The following is a 19,131-nucleotide window of genomic DNA, read 5'->3' as shown; positions in this document are numbered from 1 at the left end:
CCTTCAGAAATTACAAGACTTTCACATAGAATATTACGGGACCCCCTATTCAATTCCACAGCCCCAGACCTCTGGTCTTCCTACAGGAACATACCCTGACAGACCTGGAGATAGCAAGTCTTTTGGAGAAAGAGGCTATCATTCTCACAATGGTGCATCCCAATGGGTTCCTCAGCAATCTCTTTCTGGTGGAAAAAAGGGAGGGGGGTCAGCGTCGGGTTATCAACCTAAAGGAATTCAATGGGTGGTTGCTCTACTGGCATTTCAAAATGGAGGGCATTCACCTCCTCAGAGATCTTCTTCTGCAGTCGGGTTAGATGGTCCATCTGGACCTAAAGGAAGAGTTACTTACCATCGGTAACAATTTATTTGGTAGAGACACAGTCTATCCACAGATTCCTTAACTTCTATGTCCCCAGGCGTCAGACTGGATCCGGAAAATCTTTTCCCCCAGCAATACCTCTGCACGCCGGGAGGTGGCGTCGCCCGGCTCCATCCTGACATCGTCCAAGGAAGTGACGACAATGGCGCCATATAAGCCCTTCCCGGCGTGCCGACGTCAGTTTTCTACAGGAAACTTTTCCGCACCACAAAGCGGAGCCATGCTAAACAAAAAAAAAAAAAAAAAACACCTGCAATAGCATAGGAACAGGGGGTGTGAAAAAAAAAGAGCAAAATCGTTGAAACAACAACGATAAGTAACATGAAAATGAGAGTCAAATCATTTGGAATGAGAAACAATAGGAAGTTGAAAAAGCACCCAGTACTAAGGGACTAAAGGGAGCTCACAGAGCACTTGCTGCAAGCAAGGGCCCAACAAATTGTCAAGCCGTGCCCCACCTGGAGGGGGTAACGGCTGCGGCACAAAAGAGATGACAAGCAAGGCACAGCTTGTCACCACAGGAGGGAAATTAAATGAACCACAATATCAAAGCAACATGTTGCAAGACAAGTAACTAGAAGTGAACGACCACCACCAGAAAGTTCACTACACACACCCTCCAGAGAATGAGTGACTGTAGCACCGAACAGAACCCAACTCAACCGACTGACATAGAAAGGAGGAGGCACAGGTGTGGGCGGTGGGATGGAATAAAAACTGAATAACTCCACGCGTGAAGAATACAGGTGAAGCAACATGAGAAGGCAGTGAAGAGTATAGTCCTTAACCACCTAAAAACGTGGACGGAGTGGATGGCCAAAGGGCTTGAAAGCCGAACAACACCCCCTGCGCCAAAAGAAGGTGCGAGAACACGCCACAAACCAAACACTAGAACGGAGGGGAGGCCGAAGGGCCCCACGCAGGAGAACACACCTTACCCCAGAGTGAGGTGCGAGAGCACACCTCCAGAAGACTAAGGCCACCAGAAACGATAGGGGGGGGGCGGGGGGCTAGGTGGAAAAACACCATATGAAAAGGCCTATGCAGAGCGGGGAGGATGGGCGGGCGTTAAGGAATCTGCGGCTAGACTGTGTCTTTATCAGATATATCGTTACCGAAGGTAAGTAACTCTTCCATCTGATAGAGACATCTAGCCGCAGATTCCTTAACTTAGAATAGATACCAAAACCATAACCCATAGGAGGAGGGACTGCGAAACAACCACCAAGTTCTAGGAGAACATATTCGTCAAAAGGCTGACGAAACACAGTGGGAACCGCAATGCCAAGGCAACTAACATTAGACCCAGGAAGCTCCGTAAGGGACATGAACAAGGGATGTCAAAGACACCAAAATCCGACGAGGGACGGTGTGAGACCTCTCTCGCCCAGACACAAACGAAAGGAAATACAGAACTAGAAAGATCAGTACCAACGTAAGAAACAATGCAGCGACTCCTTCAAAGAAGGATCCCAGCACCGGTCCCTATGATATATGAGGAACAAAGCCCCAAAGGGGCAAAACAACATGACAACTGTAGAGTATACCGCCTGAACATACACCACAGTGCAGAGGTCTTCAAACTTTTGGATGCCGAGACCCCCTTGTCAACATTTTGAGGTGTAAGGATCCCCTCCTGACAAAAAGGTCTAAACCTGTAGGCAGGGCTACTGGAATTATGAGGCAGGTGAGGACCAAATTACGCGACAGGCTTGACTAAATTGTGTGGGAAGAAAATGTAAATGATCAGGGATGTGGAATTCCTATAGCCCGACGTCCAGGACATATTGTTTGGGGTCAAGGGCAACAAGTTTTAATGTGCATTTTGTCCTTGGGACAAGCAGGCCCAACCCCCTGCAGTACAAACCCTCTGGCTGCCAGTTTGCAGTACCCCATTAAGGATCAGGGAAGGGCACTGCCTGCAGTTAAGTTAATATTTGTGTGCATATGTTAATACTGTTCAAACTTGTATTTATGGTTCATTAATTGAAAGCCTTTATTATTAGGGTGAGCGCTCTCAGTAAATATAAGTTCTGACTGCACTACTGACAGTGGTTCCAGTATAAAAATGTGTACTAACGGTTTCAAAGTTTAGCAATAAAAGGCTATGCATAATGCTCACAGAATGCTCTCTGATTGGATGTAAATTTTTGCAGAAGCTTGAAAGCAAGATTAGTGATTTTTTGCTTCCAATATAAAATGTTACTAAAAAATGAAAGTAGGAAACTTTTTTTTGGCTAAACTGCTGTAAAATTTCAGGTACCATTTCTTTGCAGCATCATTTAGTAAAATGTGTTGATGCATGCTAGTATTTCCCCAAAATATTCATATTAGAAAATCAGTGTAACCAGTTTCAGTAACATTTTTGGAAACATAAAAAAATAAACAGGCATTGGCAAAGCCAATAGGTCTTATATGGTGGTCAGCTTTTTAGTTTTGGTAATGCGTGACTTGTTTTTGCATGGTTTTTGTAAAACCTTATTGATGTGAGAGCTGCCGGACCCTCACCATTATAACAAACATTGGCTAAAGCAAAAATAGTTTTTGGTCTCAAAAAAGCACACACTGCCACATTAGTTACTGGCACTGAACAAAACTAATTTGTGTGCCGATATGCTCCTTGTGAAAGAGCAGAATGCTGTCACTCACCGTGAAGCCAGCCTATGCAGATAGAGAGAGAGAATTTTAATAAACACAAAAGGTGATGGTTAACGCAAGACCAAATTAGGGGCCCAATTATTAAAGAAAGTCTCAAAAGTGCACCCTTGGTATATGTCCTTGCTTTAAGGGCAGCAATATGGCTTTCGTGAATTCACAAGAATTTACAGCAGTACGGCAAGAGATAGTACTCCTAGAAAATATTTGTGAACTGCATTTTAGCATGAGCTAATATGCATGTGTAGATTTGCTCATTCGAAAACCTGAGTGTTTGCAAGTTTATTTTCCCTTCAACCACTTTTTTCCCCTACTCTGGAAGGTTTACTACTGCCATTGTCAGGAGTAAATTTAAAACATTTCTCAGTATTGGAAACGATTAGAGAAGAGTTGTTGAAAACCCTTAAAACATGCAAGTTAGTAGGTTTGTAGACTCAAAAGGACATTCCAACCCTGGAACTATTGTTTACCACTACCTTCAGTCCCAGTATGTAGATCTGCGGAAACGTAGCAACATAAAGGGATTGCTAGTATTCAAACACTACTATGGTATGAGCCCTGGCATAATCAGAGAGGCTATATAAGAGCTCTTATATAATGAGATTGCTGCCATTATCTGTCGCCGCACAACATGGCACCAAAGGGACAAGTGGATTTTGTTACAGGACAAGTAGATTTATGAAGCAACCTGCCCGATGGACAAGTAGATATTTTAATAAATTCCACACCCCTGAATGATGTTATGTGATGCAGCGTATTTTGGGATAGCATTGCTTCATTATTATGAAAATAATTTTTTGCACACAGTAACACAGAGGAAAGATTCCACCCCGTCAGTACCTGTTTATAACCAAAATACAGCAATTAACATCAGAAAGATTTCTAGTCAACCTTTGTGAAGGGGCTTCCACTCCGCAGGAATACGTGCTGCCACATTAGAAGCTCACCTGGCCCGGGCCGGGAGAAGCAGAGGTCCCTTAAAACCCTGGCGGTTTTGTGCAGAGTTAGGCAGTTTATCCATGCAGCTTTCCTCTCACTCACTCCCTCCCTTCCATCCCTCTCTCCTCTCCCAAAACCGGATCCCTCTCACTTTGCAGGCCATTTTCTCTCACCCCTTTTTACAACTTCTGAACTCTCCCCATTCAACCTCTCACTTCACCTTTAATCGCCTCTTGCCATTCTGTCTTTTCACTGCCCTCATCTCGAACAGTCTCTCGCATTTATCTCATGGCCTCTCTGGCCCCGTCACCTCCCGTGCCTCTCAGCACTTCTCATTCGCCTCGTCTCTCCATTCAAATTTTTGTCTATTTCTATCTTACACCTCTCCAGTCCCCCCATTCATCTTTCACATCTACCCTTTGTTCTAACAGAAGCACTCACCTTTGGCTCACACTCACTTTTTGTGTGTCCACACTTCTCTTCGGCACTTCACATTTCTCCTCATCCCTGACCTCTTCAATCTAACTCGCTCACTCCCTTGCTGTCCTCTCTCATCGCTCCTCACCAAGCATACGGGTCGGGCCCGTATGCTCCTCTCGGCCTGTGCCAATCTGCTTTTTGTTCCCTAATTCAAGAAGGCATGAGTTGTCTGTCGCGCTGTTTTGATGCAGGCCGCGCAGTTATGGAATTTGCACCCTCCTTTGCTTCGCTCCACCAAGAATCTATTATCCTTTAGGAAGATATAAAAACCTTTCTCTACGCTCTGTAGGTCACCCCATTTGGCTGGTTCTCCTTCTCCTTCTGTGTGTTTCTCATTGTCCTTTCGGCAGCAGATGGTTATTAGCCGCAGGACATCTTTTGGTAACAGTAGCACACTACAAATGTAAATAATAATAATAGGGAGAAGCAGGGGAGCCACTAGACCAGAACTTCGGGGGGTGGGGGCAGGACATCTTTTGGTAACAGTAGCGCACTACAAATGTTAATAATAATAATAATAGAGAGAAGCAGGGGAGCCACTAGACCAGAACTTCGGGGGGTGGGGGCCAACACTCCTAGCCACGGCCAGGGACATCTTAAGGATTTTGGGGGCCCTGGGCCAAACATATTTTGGGGGCCCCTGTTCAGAACAGCTTTGAATTAATGATCCAATTTGAGCCCCTGTTTCCCACGCAGTTTCTGCTTCCACAGTTGCGTTAGCGATCCAGTTTGCATCATAGGCATTAGCCTATATATTCCCGATGTAAATGGACACGCGCAGGTGACAGCGGTAGGATTCAGTGATTCCTGCCCTGCTACTAGGTTTTTAATACTTTTGAAATTGTATATGTACGGCTGAATTACTCTGTGCTTTTTAACAATATGCTCCTACCTACGAGAACTTGCACTTTACTTGATTCTGCTTGCCTACACCTCCTTAGCTGCTCACATTCGCATCTCGATTTTCCTCCAGTCCTGGTCCGCTGCGGCTGATACACCGATTGTGTGGAGGGCTGGGGCTACTATCGGGCTCCTCACTTCCGCCCACGCAGTTTCCGCTTCCTCAGCTGCGTTAGCGATCCAGTTTGCATCATATATATTCCCGATGCAAACGGACGCGCGCAGAGGACGTGTGCAGCTCCCTTCCGATGATTTTCTACCACTATATTACAATAGGGAAAAACTGCTTAGCTCTAGGCAGCTACCATTATGTCAGTGTACAGCGGCTGATCTGAGTTTGGAGGTAGACTTTCGATGCAATAAGTGCAACTGGTCTCTCCTCCAGCCCAGGAAACTCGCACCCAAGATCCTCCCAAGCAACAACAAGCGTAAAAACAATAAGAAAACAGAGGACTTAAAGGCCACCCTTTTAAATTGATGCTCTATGCAAAAACATGAACCACACATTTTTGTCCTACTTTTAGACGAACAGCCTGATCTTTTATTTCTCACTGAGACCTAGCTGTCTGTAGCCTCCAACCCTACTATGACCTAGGCCATCCCTACGGGTTATAAAATCCTTAGGAGGGACCGACCGAGTGGGAAGGGGGGCGGGGTCGCCATAATTTACAATAAAAAACTAGACTGCTCTCCCATCCCGATGTAAAACATCGAGGGTGCAGGGTCCTTAGGCTTCCGCTGTACCATATCCCCCCATCATAGCATAGCTGGTTTTCTGATTTACAGACCTCCCAGTGTAATTGGAAATTGTCTTACTATGCCTAATACAGCCACCACCTCCCTGGCCTTAAAATAAAACAACTGCCTTATTCAGGGAGATTTCACTATACATATGGACAATGGAAAAGACCCTCAAACAATTTCCTTGCTGGAGACGCTGCAAGCCTGCAACATGTTTACATCTATTTCTTCGGCCATCCATGAGAAGGGCCATACCCTAGGCCAAATCGTTCACAACTTTGGCATACCAGTAACCCTACCTCTTCCCATTACATGGTCTGACCACCTCCTATTAAAATTTGTCATGCCCAACTCTGCCACAGCCCCTCGGGCTAACGCAGGGCAGAGGGTCTCTAATTATAGGACGCTCAATAAAATATCCATCCCGATGTTAGAAGACGCCCTCGGTCGTTCCTCACCGGAGCTGTCTGGCTGCCCCAACTCGGACGCCCTCTCAATAGATACATGGCTCTGAACCAACATTGATGGAGCGGTACCGGTTGTTTCCTGCTCTTCAAAGAGGTCGGCCCCACCAGCTCCATGGTTTAACTATTCCCTCAGATCTAGCAAAAGAAATTGTAGAAAAATGGAATGGAAATGGCGTAAATCCTATCTACCTGAGGACAGGAAGGTGTATAAAGACACCTTAAAAGCTCATTACATTCTCGTGAAGGCAGCCAAGAAAAACGTCTTTCAAACCAAGATAGAAAATGCCCAAAATAAGAGTAACGTTACAACAAACAAATGATGGATGGAATGCTGACAATGCATACATTCTCCCCCAGTCAAGAGATCTGGGTTAAATCCATCGTTCTTTTGCCCACTACACCACCCCAGTTTGATTGGTTCTGATGCTCCGTCCATCACCACCCCCTTTTGTACCGCAAAATAAGAGTAAGGAAATCTTTAGCATACTTAAATCCTTTACCACCCCGAAAGCCGGCACAAAGGAAGGGCCATGCACGTAAGATTGGTCTAAGCTACTAGGTCAATTCTTCCACATAAAGACCTCTGTTATCCAACAAGCCTTCACTAACATCTCAGAGGAAGAACTGACCTTCTACCGTAGTTCTAATAGCAAATTTCACCTCTTGGATCCTCCATCTTTACTAGCTTTCCCTGAGTTTCAGCTTGACGAGTCTCTGACCTTTCTCCAAAGCATTAAGTCTGGCTCTCCTACCGACCCATGTCCAGCAAATATCCTGGGTCTATTAGCTCCCACCATAAACCTCATGGTAAACCAGCTCTTTAATGCTTCCCTCTCCTCAGGCAACACGCCAAAATTATGGAAGAATGCTAAGATTCTTCCACTGATAAAAAAGGCTAACGCCAAACCGACGGACCCTGCCAGCTACAGGTCAATCTCCCTTCTTCCGGCCCTCTCCAAAGTATTAGAGAAGCATGTAAACAAGGCCCTTCAAAAACACATTGAAGATGGGAAGCTCCTTCATGGGTCCCAGTCTGGTTTTAGGGCTAACTACAGTACTGAGTCCGCTCTGCTGGAAGTGACTGAATTTCTGAAGGGTAAGCTGGACCAGGGAGGAAAGGCTGTTCTGATACTGCTCGATCTGTTGGCGGCCTTCGATACGGTCCCACATGAGAGGCTCCTGGAGAGACTTGCTAACATCGGCCTGGGGGTGACCTCCTTAACATGGATGTCATCCTTCTTGACAAATAGATCTCAGGGCATCTGGCTCCCCCTTTCTCATCCTCGGTTCCTGCCATGAATGTAGGTGTCCCTCAGGGCTCCATTCTCAGTCCTACCCTTTTTCATATCTATCTATCCCCCCTTGCATTTCTGGTAGAGGAAGAGGGCGCCAAAGTTGTTTCCTATGCTGATGACACTCAGCTGATTTTTACGTGTGAAAAAGGAACCGACTTTGATGGGGCAATGATTAGGTCTTGCCTCATAAAGGTTTTTAACTGGCTTAAGATTAATCAGCTGAAGTGCAATCCTGACAAAACTGAAGTTGTTTTCTTTGGTAATCCAGAAACGCCTGCTTGGAGCTCTTGGTGGCCAAAAGTTCTGCAGCCCCCGCCCACGGAAAAGGAGAAAGTAAAAAAACTTAGGAATTGTCATAGACAAGACACTCTCCATGCGCTTTCAAATCTAAAATCTAACTGGCGCTTGTTTTTGCATACTCTCGATGCTAAAAACATTCCTGCCACTGTTACCGCTTGAGAGCAGAAAGATCGTGGTGCAGGCTCTGGTGACATCAAAGCTTGACTATGTCAACAGCTTGTACCTCGGTCTTACCAAATCCCTTATCCAGCACCTACAAGTGGTACAAAACGCGGTGGCCAGAGCCATCCTGAGACCTAAACCCAGATCTAGTATGACCCTCATTCTTAAGTCTCTACACTGGCTCCGCATAAAAGAACGGATTGACTTCAAAGCGATGACCATCTTCTTTAAAGCTTTCCATGGCTTAGAAGCTGGCTACCTAAATAAGCGTGTTAATCGCTACACAACATCTAGACCCCAAAGATCTTCCAATGCCAACCTGGCCATCATGCCTAAAATATGCTGTGCCGCACTGGAGGCATATCCCTCGGCTTTATAGGCGCAAAATTGTGGAATAGCCTTTTTGAGTCCCTGAGACTAACCACAAACCCACTCTCTTTCAGGAAGAACTTAAAACACTGGCTTTTTAATAACTGATGGGTCTTTTACGCACGTTTTCCTCCCGCTGTCACATGCCACATGCCAGGACACTCTAGTCTGGGTAGCTGCGCGCTTTATTAAATACACTATTTCATTTCATTAGGTACCTGACAGTGCAAAGGAACACTCGTCCAAATTCTAAGGGCCTTATTTATGAGGCCTTGCTTCACTTTTATGCCGCTGGTGTGCCACTTTTTGTGACGCACCAGCAGTGTAAAAAATGTGCCATGTTGTGCCCTATTTTCAAAGTGACGCATCTAGGCAGATGCGTCACTTTGTAAACCCCTGCATCACATTATACCTGCGCCAGGCATAATGTATGCAGGGTGGGTGTTCCCCCGCAAAAAGCCTTGTAGAAGTGGCGCATTGAAATCTATGAGAACTCAGTGCGCCACTTCTAGGACGCCATTGCATCAATATCTAACAACTGCCTCACAGCAGGCTTAGGACTGATGCAGGCCCTTTCACATGGGGCTTGCCCCATGTGAAAAGACACATTGCTGGAGTTGTGTCTATTTTCAGACACACCCCAGCAATGCATCAGTTCTGCGCCTACAGACACGTCAGAAATACGATGCATCACTTCTCATAAATAAGGCCCTAAATGTGTTTACATTTAATATTCAGGGATAGTTATGTGTGTTTTCAATATCGTAACACAGCAGCAGCTCACCAATATTACTGCAAATAATCTCTGTGACGCCCTCCCATTTCTTATATGTTATGCCTTGTTTTGATTGAAGAAACTTTTTTATGTATATTGCATGAAACATAAACACAACATTTCTCTGCAAAATGGCTGTACTAGACTCTCATACATCAGGTACATAAAAAATACATTAAAGGAAAACAGTATTTAAAACAAACTGTTTAAGAAATATTCAAGGTCATTAGGACAAAACTCTTGAGAATGGAGCTGACTCTGAGGGGGCCCCCTGATAGGCTGGGGCCCTGGGCCAGAGCCCACTTTGCCCATGCATTAAAACGTCTCTGGCCACGGCTGGCCCTAACACTGGTTACACACCGTGCAACAGTCTTTTTTGGTGCCTCACCCCCGTTTCCTTCTTCTCCATGAATTCCCTCACTACCACTCACCAACAATGCACTTCATCTCTCTATAGCAGCTTTCTGACAAACATTTCATTTTTTATAGTGCTACTCATACTTTAGTCACACTCATTTCTGTGATCGGCATTGGTACATATTCTTTGTAGCAGGCACATTAACCCTCTGCACTGTGTGGGTGACAAGAGTGCCCATGTGAGTGCACGGTGAGAGATGCAACAGTAGGGTGAGAGGAGTGACTGCAGGGTGAGTGAGGTGGCAGTACGAATTTGAGTGAGGATGCAAGTTCAGAATGGGACAAACGAATGTATGATTACTGATGGGCTTGTCTGAGTGAGTTGCATATTGAGCAGTGAGGGGGACAGGTGAGTGAAGTGTCACATGAGTGCAGGGTGAGCAGTGTGCTTGTGTGACTGCAGGGTGAGGTATAGGGTGAACAGCGCAAGTGCATTGTGAGTGCAAAGTGATCACTGTGAGTGCAGGGTGAGCAGGTGAATGGTGTGAGTGCATGGTAATCAGTGTGAGTGCATTGTGAATGCTGTGAGTGCAGGGTGAGCCTGAAAGAGAAGGGCGAGAATGATGAGTGAGTTGTCTGAATGCAGGGTTTATTCCCAGGCACTTTAAGTAACTCAGCATGTTATTGGAGGCAGCGTAGGGTTTAAGATCGAAGTTAAACTATTGCTATTATGGCATCAATCTGGGATCAAGGGTGGAGGAAATAAATAATGTGCTGATCCTGCAACAAACTTCCAGTCCTATGGTTAGGGTAGCCAGCAGATTATTTTGATGGCCCAGTTGGTACAAAAATAAGCAATCACCTAAAACAGTATTTTAAGCACGTATCTGTGCATACTTGGAACAGCAAATATAAATAGAAAGCCCTTTTAATTGTGTTCTAGGGCTGCCGCAATGATCCATTACTGATAATTAAAGAGAACAAAGACAGAAAAGTCACACAACGAATGAATGGAATATGCTACTTACCAGTATGCATCTGTTCTTGGCATGTAGAGCTGCAGAGTCACACACTGAGGATAAGATCGCCATCTGGTGTTGGGCTCGGATGATTGCAGGTTGTTGTTGTCTTCGGAAGAAGCCTTTGGTCACGAGGTTGGTGACTCCTCCCCTGGACAACAGTGCGCATGGGCATCCACTCCATCGGCAGATTGTTTTTCGCCATGATGGGAAAAGATGGAGTATATAGAAAAGAAAGAAAGGATGTCCATGTGTAATGTCTAAGTAAGACGGATGCTGGAACAGATACAGGTCCCGGGGAGGCGGGCGGGCGTGTGTGACTCTGCAGCTCTACATGCCAAGAACAGATGCATACTGGTAAGTAGCATATTCCGTTCGAGGCATATGAGCTGCAGATCACACACTGAGGATAGATTATACAGCAGTGCTCCCCTTAGCGGTGGTCGCCTGTATCCGTTGCAGCAGCTTGAAATAAAGTTTTTAGGACAGCCTGGCCCACGGAGGCCTGTTGTTTGGCCTGCACGTCAACACAATAGTGTTTAGTGAAGGTATGCGTGGTAGACCATGTGGCTGCCTTGCAAATGTCTTCTAAGGGAATATTGCCTAAGAAGGCCATAGAAGCCCCTATTTTACGCGTGGAGTGCGCCCTAGGGGGAACTGTAAGTGTACGTTTAGCCTTGAGGTAGCATATTTGGATGCATTTAACTATCCACCGGGCTATTCCTGATTTGGAGATCGGGTTGCCTTTGTGTGGTGGCGCGAAAGCAACAAAGAGTTGTTTTGTCTTTCGAAAAGGTTTTGTCCTGTCGATGTAATAAAGCAAGGCTCTTTTGACATCTAAGGTATGTAGGGCCCTTTCAGCTACCGAGTCTGGATTTGGGAAAAAGACCGGTAGTTCTACTGATTGGTTAAGGTGGAAAGGGGAAATCACTTTTGGAAGAAATTTAGGGTTTGTCCTAAGAACCACTTTGTTACGGTGTAGTTGTAAGAAAGGTTCCTCAAGTGTAAGGGCTTGTATTTCACTTACTCTGCGCAGGGAAGTGATTGCGATAAGGAAGGCTACCTTCCATGTTAGGAATTGCAATTCACATTTGTGCATAGGTTCAAATGGGGGACCCATGAGTCTTGTTAGAACCACATTGAGATTCCACACTGGTGCAGGTGGCAATCTTGGGGGAAGAATTCTTTTGAGACCTTCCATAAACGCTTTGATGGCTGGTACCTTAAAAAGGGACAGGTGTTGCCTATTTTGCAAGTAGGCTGCCAAGGCTGCTAGGTGTAAACGTATAGAGGAATACGCTAGATTGCATCTTTGCAAGTGTAGTAGATAGCAAATGATGTTTTGGATGGAAGCATCCAATGGATGTATGTCATTATTAGCGCAGTAGATGGCAAATCGTTTCCATTTAGCGGCATAACACGCTCTAGTAGTAGGGCGTCTGGCTTCTTTTATGATATTCATACAGTCTGGAGGGAGATTGAGGTAACCGAACTCTAGGACCTCAGGAGCCAGATCGCTAGGTTCAGTGTTTGAGGATCTGGGTGTCTGATTTCTCCATGGTTCTGGGTTAACAGATCCGGGGAGAGGCGTAGCTTTTGATGTGGAACTAAAGATAGTTCCAGAAGTGTGGTGAACCACGGTTGACGTGCCCAAGTGGGAGCCACTAGTATTAGTGTTAGTGACTGTTGTTTCAGTTTGCGTACCACAAATGGAACTAGTGGGAGAGGCGGAAAGGCGTACGCAAATCTGCCTGACCAGTTCATCCATAGGGCATTGCCTTTCGACTGTGGGTATAGAAACCTGGCGGCGAAGGTTGGGCATTTTGTGTTTTCGGGAGTGGCGAACAGGTCTATGTCTGGTTGTCCCCACTTTTGGAAAAAGGGGAGTAGAACCTTGGGGTGTAGTTCCCATTCGTGGATCTGTTGTGTGTGGCGACTTAGGAGGTCGGCCACTTGATTGTGGATCCCTGGGAGATGTTCTGCTAACAGGTAGATGTTTTGGGGAATTGCCCATCTCCAGATTTGCTGTGCCAGTTGGGACAGTTGGAGAGAGTGTGTCCCTCCCTGTTTCTGTATATAATACATTGTCGTCATGTTGTCTGTGCGTATGAGGACAGTTTTGTTCTTTAGGTGAATTTGAAAGGATTTTAGTGCTAGGAACACTGCTAAGAGTTCCAGGTGGTTGATGTGGAGCAGTTTTTGTTGACTGGTCCATCTGCCCTGAGTGGTATGGTGAAGGAGGTGGGCTCCCCACCCCGTGAGAGATGCGTCTGTAGTTAGCACAACTTGTGGAAGAGGCTCTAAGAACGGTCTCCCTTTGGACAGGTTGATGGTGTTCCACCATTTCAGTGAGCGAAGTGAGCGACTGTCCACCAACACCAGATCGGTAAGTTGTCCGTGAGCTTGGTTCCACTGTTGTGCTAAGCATTCCTGTAAGGGACGCATTTGAAGTCGTGCGTGTGGGACTATGGAGATGCATGACGCCATCATGCCTAGGAGCTGCATGAACACCCTTGCTGGAAGAGATGGATGAGTTTGAAAGTGAGAGATGAGATTTTGTATACTGGCTATCCTGGCAGTACTGGGATAGGCAATGGCTTTGGATGTATCTATGGTTGCTCCTAGATACTGATGTAAGTGGGAAGGTTGTAGGTGGGATTTGGGGTAGTTGATAGTGAATCCCAAATCGTGGAGAGTTTGAATCGTGCGATGAGTGTGGAGAACGCATTTTTGGTATGTATTGGCTTTTATGAGCCAATCGTCCAGATAGGGGAAGACATGGATCTGTTGTCTTCTGAGATGCGCTGCCACGACTGCTAGGCACTTGGTGAACACTCTGGGTGCTGTTGTTACTCCGAATGGGAGAACTGTAAATTGATAGTGTTGCCCATCTACCACAAATCGTAGATATTTTCTGTGAGCGGGATGCATAGGGATGTGAAAGTATGCGTCCTTGAGGTCCAATGTGGCGAGGAAGTCTCCCTGTTGTAAAAGTGGGAGGACTTGTTGGAGAGTGGTCATGTGAAAATGATCCGAATGTATATACTGGTTTAGTAGTCTGAGATCCAGTATGGGCCTTAGTGTTTTGTCCTTTTTGGGAATGAGGAAGTATAGAGAATATACCCCTTTTCCCTGATGTTGAAGGGGGACTGGTTCTATCGCATGTTTTTGTAACAGGGATTGAACTTCTTGTTTGAGGAGAGAGAGATGATGCGAGGACATTGGACGTTGTTTGGGCGGTATGTTTGGGGGGGATTGTATGAGTTCGAGGCAGTAGCCAGACTGGATAATTTGTCTTACCCACCTGTCTGTGGTGATGGAAGTCCAGACAGGTAGGAATTGTTGGAGTCGCCCCCCGACCGGAGTGGAATGGTCTGGGGGGAGTGGTGGCAAGTCACTGTTTGGTGGCTGGTGAGGTGCGGGTGTTGTTGTTGTTGCCCCGTCCTCGACCTTTGTTATTGTTTCCCCTATAACCTCCCCGGAAATAACCTCTGTTAGGGGATGTTTGTCCAGAATTTTTAAAGGTGGACGTGGTCTCAGTTGATGTGTTTTTGGAGCCTCCTCTATAAAAGGAGCGACGAAAGGAACCCCGGTTTTGAGGAGACTGCAGTGCTCCCATAGACTTGGCAGTTTCATTATCCTTTTTCATTTTTTCTAATGCAGTATCCACTGCAGGGCCAAATAGCTGCTCTTGGTTGAAAGGTTGAGCTAGAATTGCGGTTTGAACCTCCGGTTTAAAACCGGAAATACGGAGCCAGGCATGTCGTCTGAGTAAGACGCTAGTATTGACCGCTCTAGAAGCAGTGTCTGCTGCATCTAAGGCGCATTTAATGGAGGCATTAGATATTAATTTGCCTTCTTGGATGAGGTCAGAGGCCTGGGACTTAAAGGGTTCAGGCAGATGTTGCATAAGGTCCTCAAGTTGGTCATAATGCGCTCTATCATACCTGGCTAACAGGGCCTGGGTATTCGCAATACGCCAATGGTTAGCCGCCTGCGCGGCGACCCGTTTGCCTGAGGCTTCTAAAAGCTTAGACTCTTTGTCTGGGGGAGGCGTTTCTCCAGTTGTCTGTGAGTTCGCGCGCTTCCTGGCATTTGATACGACTAAGGAGTCTAAAGGGAGCTGGGCCTTAATGTATGCAGGGTCTTGCGGGGCTGGTCGGTACTTTTTTTCGATGCGTGGGTTGAGAACCCTAGCTCGAACAGGGTCCTTAAAGACTTCAGTAGCATGCTTTATAACCCCTTTGATCATGGGCAGTATGTGCACAGTCTTTTGTGACTGCTCAAAGGTATCAAGGAGAAAGTCCTCTTCAAGGGCGTCTGTGTGCATTGTGACGCCGTGGAATGTTGCTGCCCTATTTATAAGTTGGCCGAACCCTAGGTGGTCATCAGGAGGGGAGGGCTTGGAGGGGTAGGTAGTGGGGTCAGGCATGTCAGGTATAGGATAAGACCAGTCATCCATGGGTGCTGGGTCTGGGAACGTAAAAGGGTCGTTTGGATCAACAGGATCATTAAATAAATCAGGGTCCGCCCCTCCCCCTAAGTCATCATTATCATCTTGTGGAGGAGGTGAATGATAGGGAGATGGTAAAGGTAAAGGTAAAGGAGAATCAGGAGGAGGAGGGGGGGGACGGGTTAGGAGGTAAAACAGGAGAGGAAGGACGAAGTGGTGAAGTAGCACAGTCCTTTTTCCGTATGGGAGCTGGGGGAGGTGTAGTATCCAGCTTCCGCTTTTTATATGGGATGGCAGTCACATGTCCCGTGTTAGGATTGATGTAGATCCGCTTTTGAGTAGGATCTGGTCGAAAAAGTTCATCTGGCTCCGAAGGTGGTGTCTGCGATGTCCGCTTCGGGTCTTTATGAGCTTTTTTCGGCGGGGACGCAGTTTTCTGCGCCGATGATTTTTTCGGGTCCGATGGATTTTTCGGAGCCGACTGAGTTTTCGGAGCCGACTGAGTTTTCGGTGCCGACTGAGTTTTCGGTGCCGACTGAGTTTTCGGTGCCGACTGAGTTTTCGGTGCCGACTGAGTTTTCGGTGCCGATGGACTTTCAGGCATCGATGTTGAAGAACGTCTCGGTGCCGGTGGAGACTTCGGTGCCGAGGAACGTTTCTGTGCCGAAGGAGATTTCGGTCTCGGAGCCTGTTTCGGTGCCAACAGTGGGTTTTTGGGTGCCGAGGGTGTTAAAGGCACAATCAGGTGAGGTTTGCTCGAGCCCGAGCCACCCACAGGCTTAGATGTCTTCGGAGCCGGGCCCGAGGGCGGGGCTTCTGAAGAGGATTTCCGGTCGCGACTGGGCCCAGCTGGCGGAGTCTTGACCAATGCTTTTTTGGATGGGGCAGGGGCAGGGGGGGGGGGTGGTACTCACACGCTGCCCTGGAGTGATGAGGTCATCGGAATCGTCGACCTCGGACACGATCTCGAGATCTTCGGTGTCGTCTTCGGGAACATCTTGAGCAAAGATGTCCTCCGGTTCTGGAGCTGGTTTGGCCATAATATGGCGTTGAGCTCTTCGGTCCCGGAGGGTCTTCTTCGAACGGAAAGCGGAACAAGCTGGACAGGTGGACTCGTTGTGTTCCGGCGAAAGGCAGAGGTTACAAACCTCGTGGTGGTCACTGTGGGGGAACTTCGCTCCACACTGGGGGCATTTTTTGAAGGGTGTCCTGTCCATCAGCCGCTTGCGGAACCGGTCCGAGTTGAGTTCGACGTCGATGGAATGAAGATTAAGTATTTAAAATGATTGCTAGAAGTTTTCTGCTGGAGCGGAAAAAGTTCATCCGAACCCAATGGCGGAAAAAAACAATCTGCCGATGGAGTGGATGCCCATGCGCACTGTTGTCCAGGGGAGGAGTCACCAACCTCGTGACCAAAGGCTTCTTCCGAAGACAACAACAACCTGCAATCATCCGAGCCCAACACCAGATGGCGATCTTATCCTCAGTGTGTGATCTGCAGCTCATATGCCTCGAACACATACTTTTTTATTTAGAAGTCTATTTGGTGTCAAGAGAAGGTCTTTGTAGGCCCTTTAAATAACACATGGCTCGCATTTTTCTTTTGGCAACCCTACTTTATATTCCTTTTTATTAAATGCATTCTCACACTACAGCAGTAAAATCTAAAATACAAATGTAAGGAATAGGCAGAGTGAGGACCCAGGGTGTACTGGAAGCGGGGGGGGGGGGGGGGGGGGGGGAACACTAAGCCTTTGTAACCGGTTCACAAAGGCATGCAAATATGCAAATGGTCTTTAAAGACCTGTGAAAAACTCGGACGGTCATGCCGGAGATAAGACTCCAGACACTGCCCAGCTGAGCCTCCAGCAGCTCGAGTTGCACTGCAGCAGCCCGGGTTGAGACACAGGATGGAGCAAGAGGGGGGCTGAATCCCTTGGGCCTCGGCAGAAGTGTGCTTGGGAATGCGCGGCCCCCTTTGCATCGCTCCACGCCCCCCCTGGGGGTCGCGCCCCACAGTTTGAAGACCCCTGCCATAGTGGATGCCAAAATGAAACCGGGGACAGTCCGAAGACTGCCCAGCCAAGAACAGGAGCCGCAACAGGATGCCCGTGTGTGTAAGAAAAAACACACATCAAATGTGTACCCCCTAGGGCATGTGACAACAGTGGCAGGGCTGAACCCAGAGTCTAGTGACAGAGACAGAAGAGCCACCATTGAGCAAAAGCTCAGTAGGTAGGCATGCAGCCAAACGTACCAAAAGGTACCACTGTGAGGGGATAACCTGCAAAGCCAGGAACACAGAGGACTCAATCTCGAAAGAGAGTGAGCAAGAAGGCCTGATACTAGGGCACAAAGAACCTAATATGCGAGCACCCCTGTGGCATGTAGAACCTAGGACATATACACAGAGACAGGAATGCTGCCACACATACGTGAAGTGACGAAACCCTAAACAGGGGAGTCGCTCAATCGGTACCACTGTAACGGTGTACAGCATAACAGGAACAAAACGCGGGAAATGTAGTTTATTAAGAAATGTTGCTTTGAAAAGGCCGCTGGTAATAAAAAGCGAAGAAAGAAAAGTCTAATCATCGTCTGTGTCCTTAATAGAATTTTGCATTCCTTGCTTCTGGTTCTCCAACAATCCACAACCATGTAAGGTGTAAAGGGATTCCTGCATTTGACTGGCTTAGTCTTTGCTCCAATGTGGGTACACTCTGTAGTTTGTGTATTCCGCAATCTGGGCTGGTTTCCTTCATGGGCTTCAAAGATCCTGGTATTGCTGTGAGTCAATTTCCCATGTGGCCTTCTTCAGGTTTTCTTGCTGGGGTGCCTGATCAACTAAGAAGTCTTACCTCTTTGTGGGATAAGACACTGTTCTGCTCCCTTACAGGTGACTATGTTCCTTGCTTCTGGCTAAACTCTTTGGTTACCCTTTAGTACCTAGCCCAGGCAAGTGTGTTCTGTTTTGACCATTTGGCCTTTGCTCCCCAGGAGGCAAGAGCTTGGGTTTGCTTTATGGCTTTGTGTTTCAGCTGTCTCCTGGACTCTCCATTTGCTAATTTGGTCCCTAACAACATCTCCCCTGCATACCGCTCCCAAATTTGGGAAGGGGGTCAGGTCGATGGTGGTCTTTCATCTCTGCTCACATTTTTGCTGGTTGCTCGTGCTTGCACTGTCAAGGTGAATTGGTAGTCTTGGTTCTTATCTTCGCGCTGGTAACTGTGGTCTTGGGGCTTTTTTAATGTTATTGGATGTGCCAGAAGAGTTTCTGGGCCTCTGCTGGAATTAGCTTTTTTTGACTCTCCAGTTGACTCACGCAGGTCCTCATCTGGGGTTTAGGGGGCCTACTTCGGTTAGTGCCCTGAATGATCATTTTGCGTCTGGGAATTCCAGCCCTTGCCACCTTGCTTTTGCACTTTAGTTTGGAGCCGAGTGGACTTTCGAACTACAGTCCTTCCTTTTTTGTGACTGCATGTAACCTTTCTGGTGAGATGCCTTGGTAGTCAATTGATGCTGGTCCTGTCTGCTTTCATGATGTAAGAATTGGGACAAGGAAGCGATGATGAGGTAATGCTTTAAATAATTAGCAGCACTATGATCACTCCAATTAGTCTTTCACATTCCAATTCCTATGAGTCTGTATACTCCCTGCCATGCGCCTGGCTCTGATACAGATCTGAAGTTTTGCTTTGGTAGTCGACTTAGAAGGAATCTTGTTAGATATTTAAAGGCATAACTGGAGTGGGAGGAGTTCAATATTTTTCTTTATGGTAAGCAGCAGGGTGACAGTCTACGCGGTGTGGACACACTTCCTTAAGCAAGGACTGAGAC

The 19,131-nt window shown here is 46.9% G+C and overlaps 1 protein-coding gene across 2 annotated transcripts in view; it reads right to left on the bottom strand.

The window, feature by feature from the left end:
• ORC4 (origin recognition complex subunit 4) overlaps positions 1-19,131 on the bottom strand; it is a 359,395-nt gene that overhangs the window by 280,754 nt on the left and 59,510 nt on the right. The gene's annotated exons all lie outside the window — the stretch shown is intronic.

Source organism: Triturus cristatus, chromosome 3_1 (assembly GCF_964204655.1).
Source record: "Triturus cristatus chromosome 3_1, aTriCri1.1, whole genome shotgun sequence".
Taxonomy (NCBI): domain Eukaryota; kingdom Metazoa; phylum Chordata; class Amphibia; order Caudata; family Salamandridae; genus Triturus; species Triturus cristatus.
Note: the sequence above shows the minus strand (reverse complement) of the source record. Positions and strands in the feature narration are given on the sequence as shown.